General features: G+C 40.9%; 1 long non-coding RNA gene across 2 annotated transcripts in view; it reads right to left on the bottom strand.

The window, feature by feature from the left end:
• The window catches only part of LOC149311969 (uncharacterized), a 32,561-nt gene that overhangs the window by 2,657 nt on the left and 16,920 nt on the right, over positions 1 to 12,984 (bottom strand). The gene's annotated exons all lie outside the window — the stretch shown is intronic.

Here is a 12,984-nt window from a genome sequence, read left to right on the forward strand (position 1 = left end):
TGAAGGGTTTTCCTAAGTTGGTGTGCCACAAGTGAGAAACCACTTGTTTGTTTATTTAAAGGAGTTATATCCCATCTTTCTCCCACAATGGGATTCCCTTGGTGACTCAGTAGTATTATTCAGATAGTGAAAATAATCCAGACATAATCCAGGTTGAACCTTTGTTGTTCAGATCCATTTTGAATGTGTCCGGTTAAGTTTTATTGGGGGAGGGCTGCCTGAGGTAATCGATCTCATTTTTTTTTCTTGAGTTTTTCTAAAAGATTCTCATCCTCAGCTGTGAACCACTGGAGTATATCACACGGAGGTTTTTGCAGCTCAGATCTGGGGTGACTCCTGGTTCAGCTATGCGAATTCACGTTATAACGCACATGTTTTATCACACCTGGTTGCCCTTCCATTGCCTTTCCGAATCGAGGGGGAATCGAATCCAATGCAAGTCACGTGATGTGGACTTATGCAAAGCGGAGTGAGTGCAAATTGTATTACCACACCGGTGCATACCATGCGGATTCAATGATTCGAATTGGGACCCTTGCGTATGCTCAGTGGGGGTCTGAATGCATCCTGAACCTTTGCACTTCCGGGGTGAAGAAGAGAGCTTGGTTCCACTTTCACATGACTGCTAGCCTCACGTGAATGACAGCTTCACGTTTCTTCCTCCCTTCTATTTTCCCATCCCTGGCAGCCAAATTCAAATGGGTCCTCTGTATCAGAACCCCCATCCATTTCATCCACATTTACATCTATCCTCCTGTCATTTTCATCTATTTTAGCCACATCGGCATCTATTCTCCTGTCATTCTCCTCATCTATTTCAGCTACATCTACATCTGTTCTCCTGTCATTCTCCTCATGTATTTCATCCACATCTACATCTATTCTCCTATCATTCTCCTCATGTATTTCATCCACATCTACATCTATTCTCCTGTCATTCTCCTCATCTATTTCAGCTACATCTACATCTATTCTCCTTTCATTCTCCTCATCCATTTCAGCCACATCTACATCTATCCTCCGTGTCAGAGCCCCCATCCATTTATTATTATTATTATTATTATTATTGAAATAATAATAATAATAATAATAATAATAATAACAAATTTCTTTCACTGCAAAATAATCAGTGTAGAAGCTGCAGGTTTACTTGGAAGTAAATCCTTTGCATCGGAAGGAGACCCATTTTGGAGGATTGCAGAAATGATCCAGTTTCCCTTATTCTCCATGCTCCCTAAAGTACCACCTCCCTGAATCCAATCCACTCTCCTTCCCTTTGTAACAGTTGCCTTCTCATAGGTTGCATCCACACTGGGGATTTGACATCACCTTCACTGTCCTGGCTCAGTGCTATGGAATTCTGGGAACTGGAGTTTGTTTCTCCCCCCCAGCTTCCGATGGCCCCCTCCATTGCTCCCATCTCTCCCCCCAGCCTCCTTGTTTCATTCCTTCCATCCTTGTCATCTACCCTTCCAAGCAACGGAAGCAATTGGGGCAAAACTGCAGCGCAGCATCATGGGAAATGTGTGACCTTGGAGGTTTTGGGGGGTGTACCGGGACAGAAGCAAAGTTGTATTCCACACCAGACCAATTTGGAGTAAAATCGAAGTGAGTTTAGAAGCAATTTCTGTGAATTCGCTTGTTGCCAAATTCATCAAAATGAGGAGTCACTTTGGAATCACTGCGGAAGCCCCACGGAACAAGCCCCCATAGAAAGCAATCACATGTGATATTGCATGAATTCGCAATGTGGGACCTGCAGTCACGTCGGATCAGAGCTGCAAAAACCTCAGTGTGATAAACACCAATGTGAATAGAACCAGGATAAGCTGGGATAAAACTCTGCATGCCTTGAATGTGTTTCGAATACATTTGCATCATTGACTCCATCTTTATTTGAGTGCTGGCACGTGTGGGCATCAAGACTCGTAGAGATGCCCACAGATGTGGTTCTGTAGTGTGAACTACAAACCTGAAATGTGTGAATGAGATGATTTGCATAGTTGCACTAAAAACAACAATGTCTGAATAACCCCTTAGTAAGTTCCTAGTTAAAATCTATAAAGTCAGCGTAGTGTAGTTGTTTGGGTGTTAGACTATGCCTCTGGAGTCCAGGGTTTGATTCCCTACTCAACCATGAAACCCACTGGGTGGCTTTGGGGAAGTCACACTCTCTCAGCCTCAGGGGAAAGCAATGGCAAACCTCCTATGAATAAATCCTGCCAAGAAAACCCCATGACAGGTTCACCTTAGGGTTGCCATACGTAGGAAACGAACTGAAGGCACACAACTACAACAAAGTTAAAATCTCTACAAGCCAAATTTAAAAAAGAGCATTTTGGTATCGTATTCACTATAGAGACAACTAGTTTACTATCTGGGAAGTGAAAGCAAGATTGCTTCTTTTTCTTTTCTTTTCTTTTCTTTTCTTTTTAAATGTGTGCTAAAGTGCAGCAATACAAGCAACTCTAACTAATTTTATAGTTAGTATCTTGTGGTTGAATTTGCTCCACCCCATAGCAAGTGATTTGTTCTGTTACTATGGAGAGAAGTTATTTGCTCTGTTTATCCCTTCATGCATTGCTATACCAATTTTCTACTTCCTGGTTCTTTTGGCAGAAATAAAGTTTATTATATTCACACAGCCTTAAAAATGAATCCATAGTGATAATTATATTACAGGCCTTAGTTTTCAATCTGTGTTTTTCTTTGACCCTGTTTCTTTTTAAAAAAATATAAATTATCCATAATGCACATGTAGACAACCTCTGTGAGGAAAAAGTGTGGAAGATTACCTCCTGAAAGTTAATTTTATGCATCAAAAGTCAAATTAAGGCAGTTTGACACCACTTTAACTGCTATGGCTCAATGCTACAGAATTCTGGCATTTGTGGTATTAGCCTCTGTCAGAGAGTTATGGTGCCACAATGAACTATAGATCCCAGGATTCCACAGAATGGAGCCATGATTGTTAAAGCAGTGTCAAACTGCATTAACTCTACAGTATGGTAGCAGCCAAAGACAATATTTTTACACATTCACACTAGCCAGCCTGTCCCTGGATAACATACAAACATTAACCTTCAAGATATTACAAGATGACTTCTCTATGAAAAATAGTGTATTCTGGAGACCAGAGTTCAATTCTCCACTCAGCCATGAATCCTACTAGGTGACCTTGGGCAAGTCACATGCTCTTAGCCTCAGAGAAAGGCAATGGCAAAACCTCCTTTGAACAAATCTTGCTAAGAAACCCCCACAATGTGTCCATCTTAGGGTTGCCATACGCTGGAAACAACTTGAAGGCACACAACAACATAGAATCATAGAGTTGGGAGAGACCACAAGAGTCATCCAGTTCAACCCACAATCAAAGCATCCCCGACAGATGGCCATCTAGCCTTTGCTTAAAGACCTCCAAGGAAGGAGACTCCACCACACTCCGAGGGAGTGTGGTTTCTAGACCCCTCACCATTTTAGTTGCCGTCCTTGGTTTCCCAACGTCCTTTTTGAATTGTGGTGCCCAGAACTGAACATAATATTGCAGGTGAGGCCTGACCAAAGCAGAAAACAGTGGCACTATTACTTCTCATGATCTAGAAATTATGCTTCTATTGATGCAGACTAGAATCACATTGGCCTTTTTAGCTGCCACATCACACTGTTGATTCATGTTCGACTTATGGTCCACCAGGATTCCTAGATCCCTTTCACACGTAGTCTCATTAAGCCAAGTCTCCCCCATCCTATATCTGTGCATTTCAATTTTTTGCCCTAAATGCAGTACCTTGCATTTCTCCATGTTTAAATTCAGTTTGTCAGCTTTGGCCCACTTTTCTAATCTATTGAGATAATTTTTAATTTTGATACTGTCCTCTGGGGTATTAGCTACTCCTTCTAATTTGGTGTCATCTGCAAATTTGATAAGCATGCTCCTTATTCTTTCATCCAAGTAATTGATAAAGATGTTGAATAGCACTGGGCCCAGGACAGACCCCTGCAGGACCCCACTGGTCACTTCTCTCCAGGATGAAAATGAGCCATTGGCCCAGTACATACAGGCCCTTTGTGACGCCCTCATCACGTGCTAGGGTTGCCTGGGGGCGGAGCGCCCCCATGCCCCACAACGCTAACACATGATGAGGGCGTAAAAATGGCAGTGCCCTGTATACATGGGCGCTGTCATTGTTACATAGGCGCCGTGTGGCATCTGCACAGCGCTGTGCAGCACTTATGTAACAAGTGCACCAGTGGCGCACTTGTTAGGCTGACGCCACGGCTTTAGAAGAACCTGCTTTTCACGGGTTCTTTTTCAACCAGCAGGAAGCTGCGTGGTTTGGTGGCTGTGGCTTCCCTCTGGCAGAAAAACAGGCGCCAGGAGGCCATTGTTGAGCATCCTTTGGGTTCGGCTGGTCAACCAATTACAAATCCATGTGACAGTTACCTTGTCTAACCCACATTTTACAAGCTTGTTTGCAAGAATATCATGGGGAACCTTGTCAAAGCCTGTACTGACATCAAGATATGCTATATTCACAGTATTCCCTTCATCTTTTTTTATATAAAAAAAAGAGAGTGAGATCAGATTAGTCTGGCATGACTTGTTTCTCTGAAACAACAAAAGCACAATGCATACAGCAACAATGTATACCATTACATATATGAAAATTACACAAAGTAAAAGAACCTAAAAAATACTTCAAGGAGGTATGGATTTCAAAATTAGGAATGCCCAATTTCTTAAATCTGCAGACTGTGGAAGTAAAAAAAAGTGAAGACATTCCCAAAAGAAGATTCTAGCTATGAAGTTCTACCTTCTGTACTCACCATAAACAACTATGGATTAATAATACAGTCAACACGCCAGCTACATGGGAAATGTGAGGAGGTATATGACTACATAGTAAAGACACCAATTGTTACCAAAATGTAAGAATCATGGCTGTACACTACTTGTAAAATGTACAAGCAAGTAATTATATGGGAGAAAATAGCACTAAATTCAGGATCATATTGGAGAGATTTAGGAAAGTCTGTTCAGAACAAAACTCAAATGACAGAGTCACTGGAAGCTGTGTTTCACCACCACCATCACCACCACCACCACCACCATCATCATCATCATTGCTACTAGGTTTTCCTGAGGGAGACAAGCATAGAAAAAGCAAAATGACACAGTCCCCCCCTTTAAATCTCAGTAAGTCAATACCTCATACAAATGTAGTCAAGTTGCATGCAAGTATATTAATTCCTCAGATAATAATATACTCTTGAACCCAGCATAAATAATATATGAACACATAGTAGAGCTTTGATACTTATTTTAATGCCTCTTGATGTAACACATTTTAGAGGGTATCCTTTAATGGACATTAATCTGTTCTATCTATACAAGCTCTGGAGCATGGAAAGCATTTCTCAGTCTTTTGGGGAAAGCTTAAGAATGCTTTCTTGTCCCAGTCTTGTGCAGGAAAAATGCAAAGTAGCTGCTCCAATCAGAGTTAAAGAGAGGCAAGCCACATCTATAATGCAGAAATAATCCAGGTTGACACCACTTTAATTGCCGTGGCTCAGTGCTATGGAATCCTGGGATTGTAGTTTATTGTGGCACAAGAGCTCTCTGACAGAGCAGGCAAAATGTCTCACAAAACTATAATTACCAGAATCCCATAGCATTGAGGTAGTTTAAGGCTGTATCTGCATTCCAGAAATAATTTGGGTCGACGGTACTTGTTGTGTCTCAATGCTATGAAATTCTGAGAACTGTAGTTTTGTGAGACATGTAGCCTTTTCTATGAGAGCTTTGGTGCCACAATAAACTACAGTTTCCAAAATCCCCCCATATTATCAACAACACATTGATATTGTCCATGTTGATTGTTTCAGGGGGGAAAATCCACTTGCTGGATCCAACAAAGCTTCAGAAAAAGTCCATAGAATTGAGCCATGGCAGTTAAAGTCGTGTCAAACCGGATTATCCCTCCACTGTAGATGCAGCCAAAGCAGTGTCAACCTGAATTATTTCTGAAGCACTGATGCAGCTACAATTTTTCTCCTCTGGTTCAAAACACACTGCAGAAATAATCCAGTTTGAGACTGCTTTAACTGCCCTGGCTCAATGTTAGGGACGTGCAGTGTTTGCATGTCATTGTGCGTCTGTTACGTTATGAGTGAACTAGGAGGTCAGCCTTTCAAATTATTCTGCTTCAAGAAACAAATGGAACACAAAGAATACAACTAACTCAACAACACAGTCATATGAAAAAGACTACCACCTGAAATCAGTCCTGCTTTCTTTGGCCTCTGTTTTCTTTGGCCACAATTCCCAGGATTCCCTATCACAGACAGGACATTTAGCAGCATTCTGAAACTGGATTATTTCTGCAGTGTGTTTTGGACCTTTGTGTTGCCAGGGTCCTTGTCTTTGGCCAAAGCAAACAGGTAGTCTTTTTCATGTCGTATTTTGGGCTCTGTTTCCTTTGCCTACAATTCCCAGGGTTCCCTAACACTGAGCCAGGGCAGTTAAAGCATTCTCAAATGGGATTATTTCTGCAGTGTGTTTTGCACCTCTGTGTTGCCAAGGTCCTTTTCTTTGGCTAAATCAGAGGCCAAAGAAAACAGGACTGAATTTAGGAAGTAGTCTTTTCTTTTTTTCCCTGGCTTGGGAGGCAGAAAGCACAGCATCAGGCGTTGAGGAGCAGCTCTCCTTGGCAGCTCCTAACCTGCAATTAACCAGCTCCCTCTGGGAATTGGAAAGGGAGCTTCAGGGATCGATCCGATTGGTTGAGGTGGCCATCACCAGCCATCTGATTGGCTGAGAGTGAGATTGCCCCTCACTGGATTGGCCCTTGTCGGAAATGGGGTCCTGCATTTCTCTTTCCTCCCTGCAAGCCTTTCAGAGGAAGGAAGGCACTGGCTGGGAAACAAGCACATCCTGCTCAGTCCAGCCTTCTCTTTAGTCTGTGGCAGCAAGAGCTGCTCTTCCATGGTGCAGGCAGGATTTTAGCACCATGACATTTATAGGGAAAGTGGGACCTCACCATCTGGAGAGAGCTTTCTGATCCACCAGCTGCTGAAGCCTCGCCCAGCCTTGGAGGGTTACATAAAAAGAAAAGGTCGTCCATGCTGCCTTAAATTAAAGGGATGCTGCCAAATCATTTGAGCCTAAATACTTCACGTTCAGATTTATTCCCAGAGGTATCAGTCCAGGGCTAGCCAGATTGGGCCATGTAGCCAAGTACAACAACATCCAGAATCCACAAAAAGTGGGGAGAAGCCACACATTAAATCTTAAGGTACAGTAGCATCCATAATCCACCAGACAGGGAGCCTTTGATTGGCCAACCAAAATGCACAAAATACTGGTGTTGTTGTTTTTAAAGGCACAAAATATATGTTTCAACCAAAATACATGTTGCAAACTAAAATTCACAAAACACTTTTTTGTTAAATGCATAAAATACATGTTTTTTACACCAAAATGTACAAAATTACTTTTTTTAATCCACAAAATACACATGTTGCCAAGCAAAAGGTACAAAATACTTTTTTAAATGCACAAAATCCATCTTGCAACATGTATTTTGTGCATTTGGGTTGGCCAATCAAGGCCCAACTGTTTGGTGGATTTTGGATGTTAATTGTACTTTTAAGATTTATTGTCTGGCTTTCCCTCCCCACTTTCTCCTGCTTGAAATCAAATCGTTGCACTAAGCTTTGCATTGTTCAGGGAAGGTTTCTTTCACATTCCTTTGCATGGTGCTAGGGGGGAAAAAGAAACAAGAAACACAGAACAACAGACCTGAAAGTGAAAATGCTTCGAAAATGAAAATACAAAATGGATAATGTCAGGCTCTTTCTCTTTTTTCTTCTTCTATTAGGCTGAACGAAAGAGACCGCCTTCTATTCAGTTCCTGGTGCTATTCCATGGGCTAAACAAAAAGAGAACTGATTCACCCTTGATGAATAAAACCCACGATTGCGTGGAAAAAAGCAAGCACAACGCAGGCAGCCCTCTCTGGAAGTTAACCTCCTCTGCTCTGGAAGCTTTTCCCTCTAATCCCAGAGGACTGGGGGAGTGGTTCTGGTTCTTCGGTTTGTATACAACGTATTTGCTAAAGTCACTCTCTCTTATTGCTTTGCAAGGTACATGGCTGAAATAGAGCAATCAGCCAGGCTTTAGGTCTTGGCACAGGTGAGTTTTGGCCAGGTGTCTTGAGATATCCATCGTGATTTGCCAATAACAACAATATATTGGTTGCATTTTGTCCCCACACTAGGGTGATTAAATAGGACTGAGAGAAATGCATTCTTTGTGTAAAAAGATAGTACAGAAAATAAATATTTTGCTGTACAATGAATGTCTTAAGGAAGCTGCCAAGTATTCCAGCTGGGCAGATAGGAAAGGAGGCTCCTAAGAAGTTAGAATGGGAAGGAGTTGGTCCTGAATCCTTGAGAAAAGCAGTTTAACCAGGTGTTGTTATGGGTTTGTTTAGCATATGAGGACAACATCTTCTGGGCAGTAGACCAAACACAACAATCCTGGGGGAGTCTCAAAGCAGACTCCCAAGTAAAAGCAGTCTGGATTTTCAGTTCATAAAATAAACCAATGTCTTTTGAGGGCTGGGCTGTAAAGGCAGGAATAGTCAGTGCTCAGTGCTTGGGAGCTGATACCAGAAATATCAGGTGCTTCCCAGTGCTAATAGACTGCTAACACTCAGATATCTGGATACTTTCTCAATACAGTACCTTGAATCTCTGATACCCTGATAGATGCCATATATCAGGCTATAAATAGTATAGTCAATATAGGCAATGTGATAGCCTATCTTGACTTAAATATAAGGTATGTTAATATACTACAGTGTTGAAAAATGCTAAAAAATATCTGAAATATACTAGTAAATTACTAAATTATTTATCATAAAAAATGTACTATCAAATCTCTAAATGCCTCTAAAATGAGTGTGGATCACAGGTGGAGAAAAACTGACTTTCCAGTAGCAAAAGTAAAAATCTTTTAGCAATTAAAGGGGTGCAAAAATATCTCCTTCCGTTCACCATTTGTTAATTTCCAAGGAACAGATAATAATTCAAAAGAATATGCATGTCCCTGAATATCAAGTCACTTTCCAAAACCAAATTTACTTGTGTGATTATTTTCTCACAAAATATAGCTAGTATGTGACAACTCCAAAACAGATGCATTAGTAAAACAGTCAGTTCTTCACATCCATGGCTTCAAACATCCATCGCTTGATTTTTTAAAAAAAAAATCTTTTAAATTCCAGAAAGCAAACTTTGATTTTGCCTTTTTACGTAAGGGACAGCATTTTATTACACCAGTGTATTTAATGAGACTTCAGCATCCATGGATTCTGTTATCCACACAGGGTCCTGGAACCAAACCCAGTGGATGCAGAGGCCCATTGTACTACATCTCCAACAATCTGCTGATTTAACAATCCCTTTCTTTAATAAACATTGTGATGATCAATATACCCAAAAGAGCAATTTCTGCTGTACAAAACATAGTTGGAGAGCTGTAACCATACTAGTTATAGATGTCAAAACCAATGGCCATTAGAATCATAGAATCATAGAGTTGGAAGAGACCCCAAGGGCCATCCAGTCCAACCCCCTGCCATGCAGGAAATCTCAATTAAAGTACCCCCGACAGATGGCGATCCAGTTCTGATTAAAGACCTCCAAAGAAGGAGACTCCACTACTCTCCAAAAGAGGGTGTTCCACTATTGGACAGCTCTTACTGATAGGGAGTTCCTTCTAATGTTTAAGTGGAATCTCTTTTCTTGTAGTTTGTATACATTGCTCTGCGTCCATGGACTAGCTGGAACTGGATATTCCAACCCTCTGTTTCATTTTTTCTGTAAACTTCACATGTCATATTTATTTACAGATAGCAGACATTGATACTGTATATATAAATTATTGGTTTGGATACTTAGTGGGCCTCAGTTAATGTCTCTAGTATGTTCAAATGTGGATATGTCAAAAAATTCTGGACCACCCATGGATAAGGGAAAACACAGGTTTTTGAGTCTAGTTGTCCTTAATGGTGGGTGTGACATGCTAATGTGGCTGCATGCACACACACCCATTGAAAGCAACGGGGCTTGCCATCTGAAGATGTTTAAATCTGCAGATGGCAATCCCATGGATATTGAGAGCCCACTGAATAAGCTCTCTCAATTTCTAGTTGAAAATCAGAATGCAAAGTCAACAATTCATGTAGAAATTTATTTTAAAAAATCTGTTAAAAAACATCAACTTCCAAGTCAACAATCTGTAGATTAGCACATCAGGTAAGAGGCTCTAACTGGGAAATCTGGGGGAAAAAGTCATATGTGGTTTCATCTCAGTATGTTGTGTAGCATGGTAAACATTTGGTCCATGACCATGATAACTACACTATTTGAATGCTTTACTGGGACAGGTGTGGGAAGAGTTGGTGGTCTGACTGATCAGAATTTTTGGAGCTGAAACTAAGGTCCCAGATAAAGTTAAAAGGTTTTTAACAATCAAATTTGGTGACAATCTCTAAGGGATTTTGTTGTTTTTCAAAAAGTCTTCTCTTACATTTATACAAAACTGCTGCATACTCCAACAAGACAAGAACAAATATAAAAACAATGCAGTTTGACACCACTTTAATGGCCTACAGAATCCTGGGGTTTGTAGTTTTGTGAAACACCAGCACTCTTTGGCAGGGAAGAGTAAAGACTTCGTAAAACTACAAATCCTAAGATTCCATAGGATGGAGCTATATTGTGTCAAACTGCTTTATTTCTACAGAGTAGATGCACCCAGCAACTTTAAAACTGAAAAAAAGATGAAAGCAGCTAAGAGTAAAAGCAAAACAGAGTTCAGTCCAGATAATAAAGGTCTAATTAAAGTAATAGTCCCTGGGAAATTTGTTATTTAAACGTTTCTCCAATTACATCCAAGGTTTACACAAAGATTGTACAAAATGCCTCCTGAGTTTGAATTCCAATCAAGTGAAAACAGAAAAATAAAAATAAATAGAGTCAGAAACAACCACTGAAGGGGACACGGCAATACAGAAGACAACCCAAACATAAAATACCCTATTAAGATGGTAATTTCTGCGGAGTATGTTGTTTAAAAGATGAAACTAAAGGAGAGATTAAATAGAGTGACTAATCATTTATTCATCCCAACTGGATGAAGCATGTATGTAATTTTGATCTTGCTTAAGAGTTAAGAATTATAAAGGCAACAGAAGGCTTTGAAATACCTGGGGGCTACTTAAGAATGGGCAAAATGTCCTCAACCTGTGTGCTTAGATATTATCTACATTTCTGTTTTGTGTATTTCTCTGATTCCTCACATTTTGAATTTATTCCAGTTTGGCTTAACTGGGCAGATATGGAAGGGGGCTCTTAAAAAGTTAGAATGGAAAGGAGTCAGTCCTGAATCTTTGCATCCCCCACCCACCCATCAGTAGTTAGCTGCCTGCAACATAAACATACACACAACCCCTGCAATAGGTTTACTACATAAGCCCCAATGTGTAAAATGAGAGCTAACATGGAGTAGTGGTTTGAGTGTTGGACTATGGAGTTTATCACACGGGAGGAATTTCTCTTAATTTCAAATGAAAAAAAGTGGGGCCAGAACACATTCACGTGAATTCGCTAGTACAGCAAATATACATGAATTCGAATTGCATTCAAACTGACTTCCCATTGCCCAAAAATAGCTTGCCATTGCCCGAAATTGTGTGTGGTAGTCTATCACGCAATAACGTGAAACCCCATGATTGTGTTCGGACTGACTTCCCATTGCTTGAAATTGCATGTGGTAGTCTATCATGCAATAACATTAAACCCCATGATTGCGTTTGGATTGCCATTGGATTATACATCCAATTTCCCTTGTGTGATAAACTCCTATGACTCTGGGGACAAGGGTTTGATTCCCAGCTTGGCCATGAAACCCAGTGGGTAACTTTGGATAAGATGCTCTCAACCTCAGGAGAAAGCAATGACAAACCCCCTCTGAACAAATCTTGCAAAGAAAACCCCATGATAGGTTTGTCTTAAGCCCCATTCCCACTGGGCATATAAAGCGACGTATTTCACTTTGATTCTGACTCGGATCTTTTTTCCGAGTCGTATTCAAATCTAGTCCCTCACTCCCATTATGAAAGGGTGCAAACAGACTCGTGGTTTTTTTGACCCATGTTCTCGTTCCCACTGAAATTTTCTCAGTTGTAATTTGAAGTGGACTTTTTTTCTCCCCATTCCCATTGCCCTTCCGGAACCTATTTTTTTTTAAAGCAGCTGTCAATCAAGCACCTAGGCGTGTGACGTCACAGCCAATCAATCGCTTAGGCGCTTTTCCCCTCTGGAAAAGAGAGAAGGAGCCTCCATTCCTCAAAGTCCCATTGCCTCCCAAGCTGTCCTGTGTCTTCCCAGAGCCCCTCTGGAAATGGGAGAAGGAGCCTCTATTCCCCCAAGTCCCTTTGCTTCCCAAGCTCTCCATGGGGATCAGATCCGAATTCCAATGGGAACGAAATCGGCATAATGAGGATCAAATGAGTGCTCAAATGGAACAATGTTCCCATAATCCAAGTCTTGATCTGCTTTATATGCCAGTGGGAATGGGGCCTTAGAGTCGCCATAAGTCGGAAATGATTTGGAAGTCACACAACAACAACCGTGTATAGGACTGCAGCTACAGTAGCCCATCACACCAAGCATATTTGTCAATGGCTATCTGTAGCAGCAAATATTAGGCACCTGCCTCAGGGAATAGATATTGTGCACCAGCAAAAGGCAGTTTTGAGTTACAAAATAATATCAGGGTTTGGGGGATTTGAATATCAGTATTTACTAGACAGGTATACCTCAGTTAACAAAGTGGATGAGTTCCTGGACAACTTTAACAGAAAATCTGGTATCATAGGTGGAAATAACATTAAAAGAATAGGCATAGATTCA

The sequence above is a fragment of the Sceloporus occidentalis genome, unplaced genomic scaffold, assembly GCF_023333645.1.
Source record: "Sceloporus occidentalis isolate IW3139 unplaced genomic scaffold, rSceOcc1.0.p SCAF_5, whole genome shotgun sequence".
In the NCBI taxonomy this organism is placed as follows: domain Eukaryota; kingdom Metazoa; phylum Chordata; class Lepidosauria; order Squamata; family Phrynosomatidae; genus Sceloporus; species Sceloporus occidentalis.